Raw genomic sequence first — 20,056 nt, 5'->3', positions numbered from 1 at the left:
GTTTTCTAACACACAAGGGCTTTTGCTATTGTGTTGAGCAATCCACCAAAAGCTGTGGTAAAGCTGTTCCAAAGTGCTGCAGAACTTTTCTTCTGCAGCCAATGAAGGGCTCATCTTGGCTGTGGCCAATATCATGTTTGGCTGCTTGCTTGGCCCCTAGCTGAGGCAAATATTTTCCATTAAATTCCACTGATGGAAGAGAAGGCATAAAACACTCTTTTTCCCTTCATCCACTGCAAACTAGCTGAGGGCAGGACTCTTCTCACTCAGCCAAGTACACTACAGCCTAAAATGGAATTGTCAGCTTGATGCCATTACTTTGCATGGGTTAACAGAAAGTTGGATTGAGTCTGTAGCTTGAAAAACATGGTTGCGTATCTAGAAATACTTTTAAATCCAATATAAATTATATATTTTATTAAAACAGGCTTGTACGAAATTCTATAGCTGACAGAAGAGATAAAATACAGTCTGTACAGGCAAAATACTGCATACTTGCCTAGACAAAATTTTAATGTTTTTCAGCAGTATATTTACAGTGGCACTGTAAAACTCAGAGTTAAAAGTAGGAGTAGCTTGGTCCAAAACTAACTTCTGAATAATGGACTGCAAAAGCCATGAGCCATTATATTATGCTTCCTGGAACCATAAGGAAACAGGGAGAAAAAAAAATAGAGAAGGAAAGGAGAATCTGGAAGAAAATTATTTCTGGAATAAAGGAATCCTTTGCAAAGCAAACACTGTTGCTGTTGAGATAACAGAAACACTTGCATTCAATATTTTTTTATTTAATGAAGTTCCTTGAGGTAGGTATGCTGAGAAGTAAAGAAATACACAAAAAGTGAGCAAGAGAAACATGTGTTCTTTGTATCATGAGTGTATAATATCAAGGATTGGAGTAAATCAGAATGAAGGACTTTGGAGTAAGTTTATTTAGCAAAAAGGAAAGAAAGTGAGCACGAAAAAAAAATTGTGGCCTAAGATTTGTTACCCTTAAAGATAACTTTAACATGTACATACATGAGCATGAAAAAAAGAAAAGGAGGATTTCAAAGGGAACTTAATAGTGAACTGCCATGGCTGTAGGCAAACACAATGCTTACACCTATAATGAAAATTTCTTTGGAGACTTCAAAGATAAGTATGTAAAAATCATGCACCTTTATTTTAATGTACTGAAACATTTTGCCATATAACAGATATGACAGACATCTGGTGTGACAAAGTGTTTGACAGCAGCTGAAAACAAGCTGACACTTGAACTGAAGGGCAAAATAATCACCTTATCTTGCTGCTTGAGCTTGTACAAGCTTTTTATTATGTTATGGACTGAAAATTCTTGTTTGCTTGCTTGTTTGTTTTCTCAGTGAGAAATAGAGTGTGAAAAAATAGGTTAGAAGCAATGCCAAGTGCACAGGCTGTTCAGTCCTCACAGTCCCATCTCATGTGGCTTTTAGGATTAGCTCTGCTTGCAGTGTATAAAGACTACGTGCTGCTACATCACAGCACAACTCAGGCTGCCAGCCACCATAACCATGTACAATAAAGCTGTACTATTTACTTGTCACACCATTTTTGGAACAATTTCTCTAGAATTGGGAGAAAAACAATGCATTTAATGGGACCAAGATCAAATCTTGCTGGAGTAGTTTTCATGATTAGCCCTGTGCATTTTGTACTTGAGAAGATGGGTGGCATTGTAAAGCTGCTTTGGTTGTCACGTCTGAGACCAGTCTAGTCAGTAATTTCCAGGAAGCTCTCCCTCACTGAAATTCTCAAAGGATAAAATTCAAATAACCATTTTAGCCCAATTTTCTGTTTAACTTTGTGACAGAAAACTGGGCTTTGTGTTTATCCTCTCCTTTATCATCAAGGAGAGGATAAACTAAGTATTATCACTTCCAACTACAGAGACAAAAAATCTGATCTTCCTTTTTGACATGAAAATTAATTGAAAAATTACACAGAAATCAAAGGAATCATGGAAATGTAAAAGTTATGTAAGGTAGAGGAGAATTAAAGCATTTAATTTTGATAGGACACACTTGTTTTGTTATCGACCCAGTTTTCAAATAGAATGCACTGGCTGTATAACCCATTAAAATTACACACACTGCTCTCCATTTTCTTGCTAGATGTCTCCTGGATATTTGTCTTCCTGAAGTTTTGCCATGCCACCTGTCACCTGAATGTTCAAATGCATCATGTTTCCCTTCCATGACAGTAGCTTGCAATCTGCCAAGAAGGAGTAAGCCATCTCCATTTCCAAGACATTACAACTATTTTATTCAGTTCAGTTTCTAGAAAAGGTATGACGAGTGTATCTATTTGCCTCTTTTCTTTTTGCATTCAAGAAAAGGGAATAATCAAACTGCTAGGAATTTTCTCTGTGTTTTGTAAATAGTCTAAATGTTCTCTTCTAGTACATATTTATCTAATAAAAATAAATAAATCTCTTCTATAAATAATATAGATACGTATTCTGGGTAGAATTTTTTTCAGTTCAATTTCAAACTGTAAATGGACATTGTTCCCATTTCAGTCACATAATTTCTCTCTATCATGAGCTGATGGCTTTCATTCAAAATACTTGCCCTGTCATGTAGCTTTAAAAAATATATTTGATGATTGATCCAATTTAATTACTGTAAGAATAGAGGAATGATCATATAGTTTAAGCAGCCAGATAGATATCTACAATTTATGATTGTTTAGAGACAAACTGATGAAGACAGCCCTGGATTACTGTAATTAATTTTCAATTTGATTTGCAATATTCTGTGATTGTGATTTGCTAATGCATTTGAGAGAGTGATAATCCTTGGGCCAGCTGGTCCATGCTCACACTTGTCAGTGAGAGCAGCTCAGAGCCAGCAGCTAGGTCTCATAATCCTTGATCTTGGACTTCTGCAGAACACTGTGTTTTCTTGAGTGGAGGTAGTGAGGTTTTCTCAGGTCAGAGTTCACCAGATGATGATTAGGCAGTGTCACAGCCCTAACTCTGGGCTGTTGTAGCCTGAGTGTGCAAGCAGGTGCTTCACTTTTACACATGAGCCTGCAGCAGTGGGCTGGGAGGAAGTGATGATACTGAATTTAGTGCTGGAAGGGTATCTCAGACAGAAGGAGCCTGAACAACTTACATTGTGCTTCTCTGCACTGTTTCTCTCAAGCAGATCCTAGTGAGAAATAATGGAAAAGGCAGGAAGAAACCATTCACATAGTAAGGGTGATCAGAAGGCGGAGGTACCTGTTAAAAAGCAGAAAGGAAACTAAACTCTTATGAGAAATAAATAAGGGTAGGTAATAACAGCTGTCTTGCTCAGTTTCTGCTGCCTATAAATCTGTTATACATTTCTTTCTGGACAATTGTTCTATGAACAAAAAAAGACATTATATTTTATTTAATATAAGATGGAATAAGGATCTTGGGAGTACATCTCAATCTGTAAGGTTACCCTAAATACATGCATCCTCATTTCACTAACTCTTATTCTACAGATCTATCATTTCTGAAAGGTCTTTATGCATGTTTCTAAGACATAAGCTTCATAGCCTTTCATGGGAGTGACATGCAGCAATTCTCTAGGAAAAAAATAAAATGAAAATTAACCAAATGTAGACAGTTTTGATAGTGCTTGAAGTGAAATGCTTCTCAGTCTTGTTACACTGTCATCATTTACTGGGATTTTCACCACCTTTCACAAAAATAAACACGCACCAAAAAGTACTTCCAGGAAGAATCTGGCAAAGATAATTGCCAAATGCTATTTGTCCATGGAGATGAGACAGGGTTTTTTCAGAGATGTATTGGGCTCCTAAATAATAACTAAGAACAGAAAACTTCACTTGCTTAAGTTAAACTGACATAAATATAAGGGGGAATTACTGCAGCCTTGTTTGCTTTAACAATTGAGTAGAATCAAAGTAGAATCACATGATTCCTCATATTAAAATAGAATTTATTTAAATTACGACATTGTTAGTCGATACCAGCAGTGAAAAAAATGATAGAACATTGTTAATAACTATGCTTTATTTCTCTTTTTCAAAGATGCTCAAACACATTAGCCACACTATTTCCATGGTTCAGATACAAATTGTTACGGCATTTATGGGGCAGAAAATTTTGCAGTAAAATGTTAGAATTGTTCTTTTCTGCCTTGTGTGCTCAAATCTTTTAGTGCAAAGTTTAAGCTTTTAGTACTCAATTAGACTTGAAAAAGTGTTATTCATACTTCTCTGATTGCCATGTAGTTGATTTCTATTAGTACATTTTCAAACAAATACTGTTGTTTTTGCATCTATTCTGTTAATGTTGTGCTGTATTTTTATGGTTCCAGGTGTACCTGAAACCTTGATCATACTTCCAGGGTTTCTTTTACATTTGTAAGGGTTTTTTCCTTTCAAAAAGTTCCAAATTGTAAGCCCGAAGTGACCTCCTCTAGCAGCAAAAAATAATTCTTCATTCTCATTCACTCCAAGTTGCCAGAAACACAATTTCTATCAATTATTTTTCTTCCAGTGTTTCCATTTTCTTTTGGCTTCTTTTCTGCCATTGATTTTGAGATATCAAGGAAGAGATATCTAGAAATTGCTTTAATTCTATAAGCATGCCATTTCCTCTAGCTGGAGAATTTTGGCTAAGATGGAGATACATTTTCTGAATAGCCAGTGAAAAATCATTTGCTTCATAATGTCTTTAAGCAGAAGCAGAACTGTACCAAATAAACCTAGAACAACCTGTAGACCCGACCCTTTTTCATGTCCATCTGAAAAGCACCTGACAGGGAGCCAAGAATATAATAGGAGAAAATAGTAATATTAGAAAAAAAAAATTTTTTTCTAGGGCTTTGGCTAAAGATTCTCTTCATGAAAATAAAGAGTGTAAAAAGTAGCTCCTCATTGAGTTTGTACATGTCAAAATAAAAGTTGAACTGACTTCCTTATGGTCTGTTTTTGCTGCTCACAATGACCTGGTGTGCCTAGGAACTGAGGTAAGAGGCAGAGCAGAAGAGCGAGAAGACCCACAGCACTACAGCAGTATAAAAAGATCTCCCATCTCTGAGACTCACTGGTTGCTGGTGTTGTCACAAAATGTACTTGGAAAAAGGCCGTAATGCAATGATATTGTAATTACAGAGAATATGGCAGGAAGATCTCCCACCTCCTAAGAACTGCTATGACCACTATGAAAAAGGCAGCAAGAGTTGCAGTTGTTTTGTGGGGAAAGAACAGCAATTCTCAGTGGAAGCTGAATCTTTGGCTTTCAAGGCCACAAGTAATGTCATGCAGCTGAGAAAACAACTGCAGTACCCCAACAATGCAGAAAGAGCAATTTTTGGTTTGGTCTATTCCCAAATGCCCAGGGGTAATAGAAGGATTTTGTAAAGTTTAAGCTACTCAGTCTGCAACTTCATTATGGTTCAAATAAGACAGAGCTGTAATTGTGGCAATGTCATATCAGAGATACATCCATGAATGCAGGAATCCAATCTTGCCATTGCAGATTGCATTCCCCACTTATTGCAAGTAAATAATTGCTTCCTCTTCAGCACTCTGATTCTCTAAAGCCTGCTGGGACTCAGCCCTTTCTTGTAATTCTTCATTTCCCTCACTAAATGATTTTCAAATGTAGTGCAGTACAGCATGCAAATACATGGAAAAAGTTGTTGTCAAATGATTATATTCACCAAGGGAAAAAGTCCACAAAAAAATTGCTCTGCAGGTTACTTTATTTTTAATATTTCTCCCAAAATATAAATATAGTGCCCCAAGACACTGAGGCAGCTGGAAGTAAAGAAATGTATTTTTCATACTCTCACTTTTCATTTCAATGTATCAAGCAGCTCTTTAAACTGCTATTTTAAACTATTATGTCTTATTTTAGAAAGCCTTTATAATAATGGTGAATAATTAGAACTCAAAGTGCTTGCTATTTGTAAATGAAAATAAATGCTTAGCCCTTCTTGGAGAAGCCATTTAAAGCATTCTTTTTTAAAAAGTCATCAATTTTGGTTTGTACTACTGGTTTCTTCTATTTTGCTCAAAGTATATTCCCATAATTCAAAATGATGAATTATTAAAAGTGCTACTGTAGTAGAAGTGGTGTTATACAAAGAGGATGTATATGTGAAAGAACAGGAATACAATTTTTCATCTCTATTTTATTCTTTCTTGCTAATGGATGAGCAGAGAAATGAAGGGCCTGATGCTATTCCACCCTTACTCCCTACTATCCATGTAATTCTGGGCATTTGTGATATCTTAGGCTATAAGAAATGCCGAAGCTCATAGCCAAAAGTTTAAAAAAAAACCAAAAAGTGCTGAAGTGAAAATGGTCTTATGGTCTAGAAAAAAGGTCACCGGGAGATGGATACCTATGTAATATTTAGAGAAATGCAAAAAATTTATTTTTTTTAACCTAAGAATAGTAAATGTTGTGAAATCTAGACTAAAAGCCATGTGAAAGCCAAAAATCTGCATTTGACCTTGCTCACATATTCCTTGTCTATAGAATTGGTATCCTGGTGCCATGCAACAAGTTATAAAGATTCTGAAAAAAAAATCAGATTTGGGTTTACAATGAAAGTTATTTTAAGATAGCCAGTGAAAAACCATAAGGTGAAATAACAGCATACACAATTTATATTACATTTGTAAGGAAAATTTAATGGTATAGTTTTGCATTTTCCATGTCTTTTTTCTTTAAGAAATTTGTAATTAACATATGCACAGGTCATTACTTAAGCAGAAATTTTCTTCCAAGAACCAGGGTAAGAAATGTTATGCTACAGGAGAGTTATGAAGTACCGTAGAAATGGTACAGTGGTAGAAATAAAGTTGCCACTGTAAGATTTATGGTTCTAATTCAGGAGAAGTTAAGGCTTGTAAAAACCAAATTAAAATAAGCACCTATGTCAAGTGCAGCATTAGACATGTAAGTTCTCCAAGCATAGAGACGTAACTCAGATTCTGTCTTCACCAGCTGTTCTTTCAGGGTATCCTTCCCCTCAGCACATTGCCTTCTGTAAATCCCTTCAGTTCTTCACTTTCCTGCATTACAGGAGGTCAAATGCCAAAAAATGGTTTGGGAATTGCTCGTGGGCATTTCCATGCCCATGGTTTGATGTGGCCAGTATTACCACACCTAAATTCAACTGGTGACTCTCAACACCTGCTACTTGTCTTTGTTGCTTGCTTTGTTCACATGGCTGACTTAAAGAAATCAGTATATATATATATAATTTGGTCCTCAAAAATGTGTGGCTGTATTGATAGTTATCTTAGCTATACTTTTTTTTTTTTTCTTAAAAGGAATTCACTAGGTAGGTAGACAGGTTTCAAAGCAGGAAAAAAGAAAACTAAAAACCATGGTAATTTGTAGCTCAATTCTGTACTCAGGATGTAGTCTTTTCCTAATGCAGAACATGAATTGGATTTTTTTCTCTAGATGTTCCTTACTCAACAGAGCTCTGAGATAATGAGATTTATTTTTATGGGGTGTCAAAGACACATCCTAGCTTCCCTAGTGGTCCCACAGTACTTCAGCTAGACATTAAATGTACAGTCTTAGTAAGAAACTGCTTTGCCTTTTACCATCTTAGTAGTTACTGTATTTTTAAGGTACACAGTTTAGCTCTGCTAGTCTCCTTAAAGACAAGAATATAAGAATTAATAATATAAAAACACAGCTGCATGAAAATACACAACAAATGCAAAAATCAGAAATGCTAAAAATGAAAGTACATGTAGAGATACTACCAGCAGTCAGTCCTACACAAAATAAGAGTGCACAGTTGTTTCTCAGAAAACTACTTTGAAAGCATGTATCATTAATGGACATTTTAAAGCATTTGCAAGTTGTTAAAGATCATGAGTAATAACCACTTAGAGTCACTTGTGCATTTGGAAATAATTTCTCTATGTCTTAAAATAGTTTCAATTCTCTCTAAAAATTGGTTTTTTAACCAATTTTAAATATCCATAGTAAGACATGTGATGTAAAAGTTGAAAAGAAAAAATTGAATTGTTCAATCCTCCCTGCCCAAAAATTATTGCCTTCTACATTTTCAATTAATGAAATTTATTATATGCAAAACATTGGATAATATTAAGCTAACAATTCTAATCTTGAAAGTTAGAAGACCATACAGATTTACAAGAGTGAGTACTATATAAATTGCATATAAATTTGGATTCTGGTATTGAAGTGATATAATTTTAATATTTTTGTATTCATTTAGGTAAGTTGACTTAAAATTCTTTGTATAAATACTTACATATATTTAAATATGATTTACACGTACTTAACATTCGGGAGGGGTTTTTTACAAATGTTAAGAAACATTTAGAAATCTTATATTTTATCAGTGCAAGTTTATCACAATGAGAATGCTGAACTGAAATAAGTAAGATAAAGAGTAATTTCTTGGTTTTGCCTCAGCTATTACTCTTCTGCAGTCAGTTTTCTATAAAGTGGGAAACTCAGGGTAACTTGGGAATGAATGTAGGCATGTACATAAAAAGCAAGACAAAAATATCCCATGACTCCTTGTAAAACTTTAGAGGTGGTAAGATTTTGGAAAACCTTTTAGAAGTCTAAAATTAATTCTTTCTATATTTTCCTTAAACTTAGACAAATTTCGAGCCTTCTTATAAAATTATTTTTTTCACATTCTTTGTGTGTTAATTAGGCACTTATTCACAGTTTATTGTTACGGGGAAATGAGAACTAAGCTGTTTCACTGCTTCAGTAACTTTCAGCCAGTGACAATATCACACATAAAAACTCTACAAAGAGAACATACTTATGTGTTATACAACTGGCATTAATAGTACTGGTACCACTAACAGCATCCAGTTTAATTCCCAAGATAGATCACATTACCATTTATTCCTCCATCCCAGAGACACAGCCTAAGCCTAAGACTGACAAATCAAATAGTCTGTAATTTAATAAGGACTTCCGGACCCAAAGCCATTAAGGTTGTTAAAAATGGAAATGTCTCATAACCTTGCTGTGACATTGTAATGACTGAAGCAGCCACACATCATTGTAATCAAACATTTTAGGTGCCTTTTTTTCTGTCATTGGATTTCCAACTATCTAATTTCAGTGGATGGGACCTGCTGGAGCTATGTCAAGAGATTTTGAATAATGTCCAAATGGTATAATTTAAATGTCAAGAAGTAGGATATTCACAACTAATGCTACTATTCCCCCAGACTTTTGCCAGCAAATGTCTTATGATAAATACATGACATTCTTCAAAAATCATTGAGGTAAAGAATAGGATCATCTAGTTTCCAAGTTTCTGAGATTTGAGTATATATGTTAGGTAGGAAACATCAATCTTCTGAAAACTTTCTAAATGTATGTGAAGTGCATTAATTTCAGGTAATTTTAATTGAAAATAAATTTAGTCTTCTCTAATCTGTAGGTTGAGCAGTTTATTGGCTCAAGGAATAAAATGACACTTGTAAAAGAAAATAAATTAATATAAAAATAATCTCAATAAAAATATAGGAAGAGTGAGAGATCACCTGCTTCATCTCTGCAGGAAAAAAACACTTTCTACTTCTGACAGGCTGTCAGTGTTATTTGTGATCATGCTCATGTACCCACATAGAATCTCACTTCAGATATTTGTTCCTCTTCTTCTATAGAACCCGCGGATCATCCCTGCCTTGGAATCATACATGTAGCTTGTAGGTGCAAAGCACTGGAGAATATGCATGGAACAGCTTATATCTTGAAGGTAAAACAGGTTTTTCAAAAAGTGATATATTTTTGAAAATTTCACACTATCAGTAATTATTCCAGAGACTTTAACTTCTGCAGATGTTAGAGACAAGTAGGAACTGAGTTACAGGTGAGTAAGCCAATGAATTCATAGATTTTTCACAGATTCTCAAGAGGTAATGATTTGTCAATCTTTCTGTCTCTCACTTGAAATATTTCAATAGTTTGTTAGCAGTGAGTTTAGTCAGGAGAGTATTTTTAAAGAAAGTATTACTGTAGTTTGACTGTGTTATTGATAGGGAAGCTCTAGCTCTGCACTTCATTGTACACTACATTCAAATGCAATAAGCTCAAACCCAAAGCAGCTTAGTGGGTATTAGAGAATGACCTGAGGATGGGTTGCCAGTAAAATAAAGACAACAATATACTCAGACTGTGCAAACTGGAGATTCTTTCAAGTCTGCTAGCACAGAAGAGAAATGGTGAGAGGTACAATAACCCCATTGTTTCTCAATGGGCACAGTCTCAGTGCAGTCAGAGTTTTTATGTGGTCTTGTTGAGTACTTCTGAGTAATTTTCTCAGCTGAAGCTCTAATTTTTTTTACCGTTACTCTTTAAATTCTGACTACATCTCTCACAATATTTATTTCACAGCTGAGGGAGTCTGCAGGATTACATACTTTCGTATTTCAGGAACTATGAAACAATTGTCATGAATTTCTACCTTGACAGCCAAAGCCTGTCCTTATGCTGAAAGAAATTAGGATTTTTTTCTAAAGTATTCTTTTTGAACCATCCTCACCAGAGTCATGCAAAACATTTTTCAAAGATGTAGCAGAAAATAATACACTCATAAAGAAAACTCACATCTTCATGCTTTAAAGCAAATTATAGAGGATGACTATAACATTAACAGTATTGAAAGTATTAAGCATAGGGTTTTTATAGAAATAACAAATTTTGACATATGTATTCTTTGACACAAATATCAACAGAATATAGGCAGATATAAATTGAGATTATTTACAACAAATGTTAACTCATGTGTAGATGAAGCATTATGCAGAATACCAATCCACTTGCCTAGCACGTGCATTGAGTCTACATTGATTCACAGTCACACTTGAAACATGTAGATTTTTTAAGTCATCATACAATTACCTTGGTTCATTATTAGGTAGTGATTGCACTACTTCATTTATTGGTTCCAAATGCTGTGTTCAGAGCTGTCAGTTCTATTTGGATCTCACCTACAACAGAGAACCACAACATTTTCTGAGCGGACATAAAGGGAAAAAGATTTTCTCAGATTGACAGAACGCTTTCCTTTATACTAATGACTATTTGCAGTGACATTTTAATGTGAACTTTCTGCATCTCAAAGCCAAATAATCAATAAAGGGAAAAATCATATTGAGTGTTTTTGAGATGAAGAGCTAAACGAACACTTTAGATAATTAAAATTGCTCTTTATAGTTTTAGATTTACATATAAATAGATATTTAGGTCTGACATTAGAAAACTGATCTCTGAGCTGAGCTAAGCTGCAGCCATACCATCCTGCTGTTTTCTACCCAGTCCACACACTGGCTTCATGAGAAAGGACAGTTGTTGGGGTTCTCCCAGTGAGGCTGCAGCTACCTGGGCTGTGATCACGTCTCAGCTGTCGAGACAACAGCACTGAACCCAGTTCATGGTAAGTCTGTCTGTGCCCTCCAGTACCATGTGCCCTCTGTCTCTGCCCTCATCCATACCTGAACCAGATTTAGAGTCCTTGCCTGGGTGAGAGTAACAGTCCAGCCATGGCAACATGAACCTTGAGACAATTGTGATGGCAGCGTAGTCAAGGGAGGTAAATTATTCATTCAGAGGTGTTAGACTGCAGTGGGATCTGTCTGTCAGATTCCTAGAATGCATTTTCTAATCTTCCTACCATGATTTATATTTTCTGATATAAGTAAGTTGTAAAGAGTAAAAGCATGGGAACAACTAGTGTCTGTGAAAAAAAAAAAAAATAGAATGACAAACATCCTCTGAAAAGTAACTTGGGAGAAAGATTTGCCACTCAGTCATTATATACATTGAGGAAGATACATTTCTATGCTAGTTTGAATGGGGTATAAGAAATAATGTGTTACTTTTGTCATGAGACTATCCTATGCCCATAAAATATAATTTTTGATGTATGAAAATGAAGTCTTTACATGGTTGTATAACATAGCTCAGACTTACAGCTTAACATAGTCCTAAGGAAGAGCCATGGCTGCCAGAAGGATGAGGGAGAGCCTTCCCATTTATGGAGCCACAACCAGCTCTGCTACAGCTAAGTAAATGTTGGTTTCTCATCCTGTGTATTAAGCACTGTCTGGGACTTTTTGACAGTATTAGTCTTCTCTACAGCACAGCATGGCTTCAAATCTTTTGCTGCATGGGACACCAGGCAATTCAACATGATAAAAAAATATTATAATTGAAGTTACCTCATTTTGCCTTTTCGTGGTCCATCTGTCCTGCACCTGTTTGGAGTAGTCAGGAATTGTCTTTGACATGAACACCATTTGTTCCTTACTGAACTAAAAATAAGTATTTCTGTAAAGAAAGCATAAATGCTTACATTAGAGAGATCTTTTCATGAATACAGTCTTTCATCTCCAAAATTTTACAAGTAATCTCTTTTGATTCAGCAGCCATCTTCCAGCTACTAACATGATTGATAAAATCATTTGCAGTTGAAACAAAACCACAAATGTTTACTTTCCTTGAAAAAAACATGAACATTAAAAAGTTACCTTTCAGTGATGCTAAAATTTGATAAATTGAACTTTCAATGTACACTTGGAAGACCAAACTCCTGACAAAAAATGAGATATGAGATAACTATGCTCTTTCTCTAAGCATCTCAAATATTTACATATTTCATTTCCTACAGAAAACCTTAATCATTGAGTTAGAAAACATTCAGAAGTCTGTTCTTCATCTCCTCTTTTAGATGCTTTTCAAGGAGTGAACAGACTTCAAGATTGAAAGTGCTAATTCACCCAAAAGATAAACATGGGTTCAAATTCCTCCTTCATACAACCATTAAATTTTACACAAATTTACAATATTAACTTGGGAACTGAAATGAGAGTTTCCAACATTTAAGTGCATTCCCTGATTAGCAGATTAAAAAGTCTGGTCCCATGAATCTTTAGTTATTCATACGTAAATAAAAGCAGTTTGGGAAATAGAGACTTTGCCCCATGTCTTACCCCAATCACACCAAAGTGTTGTGACTTAAGTAAATCACTGAAATTATGGCTACAGACTTAATTCTTCAGACATATGAGATATTTAAACATAGTATAATCTTCCTAGGCTAGTATGAACTTTGGGGGAAAACATATGAAGAGGTAATCCTTCCTGCAGTGCTCTGTGAGAAAGAAACAACCTGATGTCAACTGTGTTGTCTCCTTCAAAAGTTTAAAGGACATTTGTAGTATATGGGTTTTTCTATAGCTTGCTTATTGAAAAGAGGAGATATTTTCAGAGCTTACTACTTGGCTTTAAAGTTATTAGCAATGATACCATTCTAGTGCCCAAAAAAGTGGACTCCAAGGAACTTTAACAAGAGTGTTTGGTAGTACCTTCCTTTCTTTTTCCCTCAGAGATTCCTAAGTAGTAAAATTAGAATACTAATTTTTTTAAAGAAACTTTCAATGTTTTTGGAATATTGAGAAAGATTCCATTATTTCCCTAGTTTTTTATAGCGCTTCAACAGTTCAAATCATCTGCCAGGATATTAATTTTACTGCAGGAAAATAATTAGTGCATAGGTTTATTTCTGTTCACTTCAGCTTTTTTTGGAGTATCTTTTCTACAGATCTTAATAGCTTATGACCAACAATTGAATCAGAAAAACAATTTTAGGTAGGTGAGCAGATGGTAAATGGATCTTTCACAAATGTTAAGAGTCCTTAATGAATAAAATAAGTACATAAATACACATAATGTTTGATGTTATTTCAAATTGTATCAGATTTCATAGAATATTAATGATTTCACATTCGAGGTGGTACTATTTTCAAATAAGTAGGGAATCATCACAAGTGCATTAAATAGGAAACAATGATTTAATAGCTACATGGTCACAATTTGCAAATGCAGTCATATTTCTTAATAAAGCCAAGGTGAAAATTCTTTCACCACAGTTTCATAGAATAGGTTACATATGTAACTAAAATAGGCATAGCTCTGGCTTACAAAAGATATTACAAATGTCTTATAGTGGTTTTATTAATTAATGGATTTTTAATTTGTTAAATGAGAAGTTTTTATTCCAAGGTAAAAAAAATGTTTCCCTAAAATCCATAAAAATGTAGGGGAATGTTTCCAGTATTTCCATTTAAAAATATAAACACAAAGAATGTTTAAACCCAAAGATTCAAAAGTGTAGATCAAGTCATGTTTCAGAGAGTGAGGTAATTGTATCTAGTTGTTTTGATTACAGACTTATTAAGTACTCCTGTTAGTAATGGAATCTCAAATTCACATCTATATAGATATATTTTGATTGAGATGCTTCTTCTGTATACATACACACGCAATCAAACTCCTTTTTCAGTGTTTTCTCTATTAAAGAAAATATCCTCATTTAGTTTTAAATTGCTTCTGGGTTAGGTTTAGCATATTTTAAAGGAATGCTTTCAGCTCCATATTGGCCTGAAAACTACCATAACTACTGCTCTATTTTTACTAACCAGTTAGTTTAACATGTCATAAAATGATTGCAGAAACAGTATTTTTTCTGTTGGTTCATAAATCTTTTTAAACGTGACTTTTGCTTAGTGATTTTGTTAAACTATCCAAAAATGTGCACTACACAGTACATACTCTATTGCCTTCTAGATACGTTGCTTGAATTAATGTCCCATTGCCCTAAAGTATTGCCATCACTATCATGTAGGATGATTTTGAAAAACCAAAAGCATTTGTCAAAGCATTTAACACAATTTGTCCTGGGAGCTCCACTTCTGAACCACGTTAACATTGTGAGAAATCTCAGCTCAAGGGAGATGGGTAGGTTTGAGTGTATAGTTCTCGTATTTATTCACATTCCCAAGACACAAAGCCAAATTCAAGACAAAAGTAAAATATAGCAAACACACTTAACCAACTTAAAAATTAATTTCAAAGGGATTAAAAAATAGGACATGCTACTTAAAATATGTTCTTAAAGCTGATGAAAAGTCCAGACCTCTCTGGAGTTAAGTACTTAAAAAGGCTCCCTAAAATTAAGTGTATATTAATTTAATTTATTAAAATACTGTGAATAAACTGAATCTACAATAGGATGTATTTGGTTCCCTTCTCTATCTAATTTTTAATTTTGGCTTTTGTAGGTATGGTGGTGGGATGAAAGGAAGGAGAAGAAAGTGAAAGAACTAAAGGCAATGTCACTGCTAAATTCCCATTGTGAACATCAGAGTTTTGGAATAATGAGCTGCTGGGTCCACCCAATTTAAAAAAAAATAAAGCAGGGGGAGTAGTGCAGGTTCAACAATTCAGTGAATTGATAGCTCTTAAAATGTCACGGGTTCAGGGATCTGTATCCCAGAAGAAAGTGACATTTATGCTCCCTTTATGGGGATAAGGGGGACGGGCAGAAGATGCTGGCCTTCCAGTGCAAGCACAGCATCCTCTTTGGAAGTTTTTAAAGCTCTAAGAAGAGGAGCCCTTAACCCCCCAACTACAATTTCAAAATAATCTCTGCTTGGCGAGGCAGACCAACCTAACTTTTTAATGCTGCTGAAACCTCTGGCTTCCTCTGTGTAGGGTGTAAATCATCTCCATAACCATAACTCTTTTTGCACCTGGCAAAAACTCAGCTTCATGTTCACAATTCAGTCAGGTGGACTGGGACTAACTTTTTGAGTATTTCTGTTCCTAAAAAAGTTCAGAAAAAAATGACAATTGCCAACTTTTCCTTTATCCTGTGAAATCTCTGCTAATGCTTACATGGGTCAATTTGCAGAAAAGGCACACTACAAAGCTCTTTGGTCCTTTTTTGGTTGAGTGTTTAAATAACAGGCAATGGCAATGCCCATGCACCACAGTATTGCTGAACTGTTCTTTTATAGATAGGTTCCAAACCAAGTTTTATCTTTGCAGCTACAAATATATACAGGTATGTGACTATATTTTGCATCAGCTACATCCTGCCTACTCACACAGCATGGTATTTGTTTTTACTAATCTACTAAGATATTATAACTCGGCAAGAAATTAATTTTGTGGCTAGAGCATTCATGTTTGTGATGCTTAGCAGAGGACTTGGGTCAAAGGAATTTTCTAATTTTCTTATTCAGAATCTATAAACCTATAAGCTTTTGACTCAAGTACATAGTACATGGCATTTCTGAAAAACAGAAGTCTTTGAGACTATGTCCATCTCATTGCACGTATTGCATAATACCCAAGTTTAACTTGAGTATACTTTTCTCCTTACTTTTGAAAGTCCAAGCAAACATCAAATTACGATGAGGAAGGCCCAGTCTGCAACCTTGATTGTGTATTTCATTTAGTTTATTATGGTCATATACGAGCTGTTCTTTACATCCTTAGATTCCCAACCCTCAGAATAAATCCAACAGCTGACTTCTATCAGCAGCTGTCTCTTGTTTCACTTCAAAGGATCAAGTAATTCAGAGGGTGAGGAAAAGGCCAAAATTTATTTTTCGCAATATAAAACTCCCATTTCTATCAGTATAAAAGAAAAAGTCAATGAAATTCCACCTTGTTACATATTCTGTCTGCTACCAATATTTTCATAAAATGCCCATAAATCTGTTTATAGTGCATTCTGCTATCAGCCACAAGTATATGTCCTGTGAGCCATTGAAGTCATTCAGGAAATATCCTGAACCACAGGTTTACAGAGCATAGCTATCAGACTGTAATGAAAAAAATTGAAACTGTTTTGAATCTTTACCATCAAGAAGTCAGTTCACTTGTTTTATGGGAGGAAATAGGAGCTTTCTCAATATTCTTCTTATTCAGAGTCTCACAAATCTGTGATACATTGGGTGGCATTCCTGTTATGAAATTCCCTCAGACAAGCTATATTGCAGCACTAAATTCTAGATCTAGCCCACAACATTGGAAAACATTCCTGAACAGATGGTTTCATTCAATAAAACATCAAAGTACCATAGTAAATAATGCTGGAGAATTTTTTTGCCAGTCATTTTGCAGTGCCACATTAAACATTTCCAGAGGCAGCTGAAAGTGAAAGGGACAGAAACATTTGGCAGCGAACAGAGTGCCATAGGGCTCTTTGGCTGGTGATGCTGAGACCAGAAAAAGAAATGAGTATCTGAGTAGCACTTCTTGGGATGGTTTTTGACTTATAAAGAGCAGAGAGTGCAGGGCAGTTAGAGGTCGTCTGCTCTTTCTTTTCCTCTTCCCCACTTCAAAGAATTTTGGTGTCTCATGCTCATTTCCCCTATTGACTTCTTTCTCTCTGAGTTTGGGGAAAAGAAACTTGATATGATGTTCGCTCACCTCACTTGAGTATCTCCTCTTTTTTGCGTCAGCATGTTCTACTGCCTGCAGGGATTAGCAGAACAGAGTCTCCTCCAAAATCAGTCAAATTCTTGAAGATCTGAATCAAATATCACTGAAGTAGACAGTGATTATGGAATTAGGTTTCATATACCAAAAGTAGACCAGCTCTCACTACTTTGGGAATAGACTGTATCTAAAGACAAAAGCAGCAAAGAGTAGAGAATTATCTAGCCAGTCAGGCAAGCAATCCACAGGCTTTAGTGTCCTGCCAGTTAAGTCAAAGGGCATGAAGCAATACATGAGGCAGTAAGCCTCAGGAAAAAAAAAAAAAAAAAAAAAAAAAAAAAAAAAAAAAAAAAAAAAAAAAAAAAAGCTTGGTTTCTAGTATCCTGCTATTGAAAGAAAAGATTTTTTTTTTACCTCTGAAGATGCATTTTAGGAGTGACCACAGTTTTCAGATAATTCTGTGAATTAAAGGTTAGAATGTAACTCTACGAGAAAATATCTCTTTCTCTTTATATACTTGCAATGGGCACAGTACTGCACAGATTAAAAATGCAAGCAATTTAGAAGTTGTAGGACTTCAAGCATAAAACCAAAATCAGCTAATGCAAAACAAAGTAGCACTGCCTTGGAATTTTCTGAAAGAGATTTGAAATATAAAGCTCCTTCCCATTAATATACAAGCTGAAGGCAGTTTTCTTCCCTGTCTTCTTTGTCTCAATGAACAGAAAAAAATTTAATCAGTTGCCAATATAAACTAGCCTTGCTATGGCAGTATTCACAGCTCCATCTTCTGTTGTATCCATAAGACATTTTTTTCATTGCCATCTCCAAAAAACATAATTGAGCTGCAGCCAGAGCTACAGCAGTCCCATCACTGCCTCTTTCCCAGTAGTTCCTGCACTGGATGTGAATTCTCATTATGTAACACACTCAAGCAGGGCCCAAACAACTGCTTTTTACAGAGCAGCCTGTGTGTGAGTCAACAACAAAGGCAAACTCAGGTCAAATGCAGAGACAGTGCGTGTCACTCTGCTACATGTCCAGATCCCTAAAATCTGGACATCAAGAGGCCTGGAAGCTGCAGCTCCTCAGCCAAGCAGTTTGCCTGGGCTCCCTCTCATCAGAATTCCAGTGGGCTAAAGATAAAGAACTGTGATAAAAAGAGAGCGGCCAAATGAAAGAGGAGCATAAAATGATGCAAACAATTTTTAAGCATTCTTGCTGTATCTCTCCAGGAAAAAAAAAAAAAAAAGAAAAAAAAATAAGAAGAGAGAGAATTAGGTATAAACAGGACTTTTTTCTTCTTTATTCATGACACATTTTAATGAGATTTGAAATGAGCACAGGAAGACAGAGCAAGATAACAAGGTTATCTTCAACTCTGAATCTTCACACTATTTATGATGCTAAATTTGCAGGCTGTGCTGCTCACTTACATTTCCATAAAATAGCATAATAAAAGAAAAAGAACAACTAGATGGTAGCAATTTTTCTTCTGAACTGTCCTTTCTGAAAAAAATATATACAGTCCTCTGGGTTCTGATATTCTTTTTACCTCTGCAGAATAATGTCCCTTTTGTATTTTATCCCTTCTTTGTGCAAAGATAAAGAGAACGTTATGTACATTCAGACTGCTACTCCCCTAAGTGATATGACTCATTCACACAAGCATCTGTACCCCTTAAGGGACGGACCGTGCCTTTTCCTCTTAACTCATTAATTTTACTTTTCTGTTATACTGAAGAACTGCTAATGAAGTAACTTTCTCAATTGATATTCAATCTCTTCTGTGCCCCTGCAGGCTCCTCTTCTTCTTCAGGACTAAAAGCACAATGTGTTGAACTCTCCCCACAGATGCAATGATGGAGGCATATATCTTCTAACATTCACTCCATCTTCTTGAAATATCACCTGCTTTGCAGATTGTAAATTGGAACTAATGGCAGGCAGCAGTGTCTGCAACAGTAAGAAGTTTTAAATGCTTCCAACTACCATCCAACTCACACCTGTGTCTGCCATAGTACAGCTACAAACTGGCTAACTATTTTCTAAAGCAATTTTTCCTTAAAGCTCTCAGCTGTAGTTATTACATAAAATCTCATGGCTTCATTTGAATTTAGATACCTTTCCTCTGTGTTCCCAAGTTAATCTTAGGAGTAGCCTTTAAGCTATAGCAAACTAGGAAAATACATTTCATCAGTTCCATTATAGCATTAATATATTTTTAAAAAATAAATAAATGAAGGCACACAAAGGAGAGCATGCCCTTTTTAATTACTTTTTTTTTCTTTGCCACTCTCACAATGTTGCTAACAATTAAGTTTTCTGGGCTTTTAATGTGAGGTTGAAGAAGTTAACAGCAGAAGAGAATGTAGTCCATCATGTTTCACCCAGTTTACACTGGTATGAGTTGATATCCCTAAGTCTTTCCCGTGTTTATTAAAATTTTCAGCATTTTTACAGGTGAAGAACAAGATAGCTAACACAAATATTACTTGATTTAACAGTAAAGGGAGCTTGCAGTCAGTAATGTGTGACATATGTATTCCAAAAGCTCCCTTAGCTTTTTTAGAAGAGGTGTAAAGGTAGATAATATATTACTGAAAACATGACACAGATAATTGTAAGATTAATTGGAAACTTATGTTCTCTCATCTCTGCTGAATGGAAAACACTTTATTTGCCTTACCAGTCTTTGATCAGTATATCTGTCTTTGCAGAGACTAATAAGACAACATAAAAGCAAGTAAAAGTTCATATTTT

The sequence above is a fragment of the Zosterops lateralis genome (assembly GCF_965231275.1).
Source record: "Zosterops lateralis genome assembly, chromosome: 5".
Classification (NCBI taxonomy): domain Eukaryota; kingdom Metazoa; phylum Chordata; class Aves; order Passeriformes; family Zosteropidae; genus Zosterops; species Zosterops lateralis.
The sequence above is the reverse complement of the archived record's forward strand: the minus strand, read 5'-3'. Positions refer to the sequence as shown.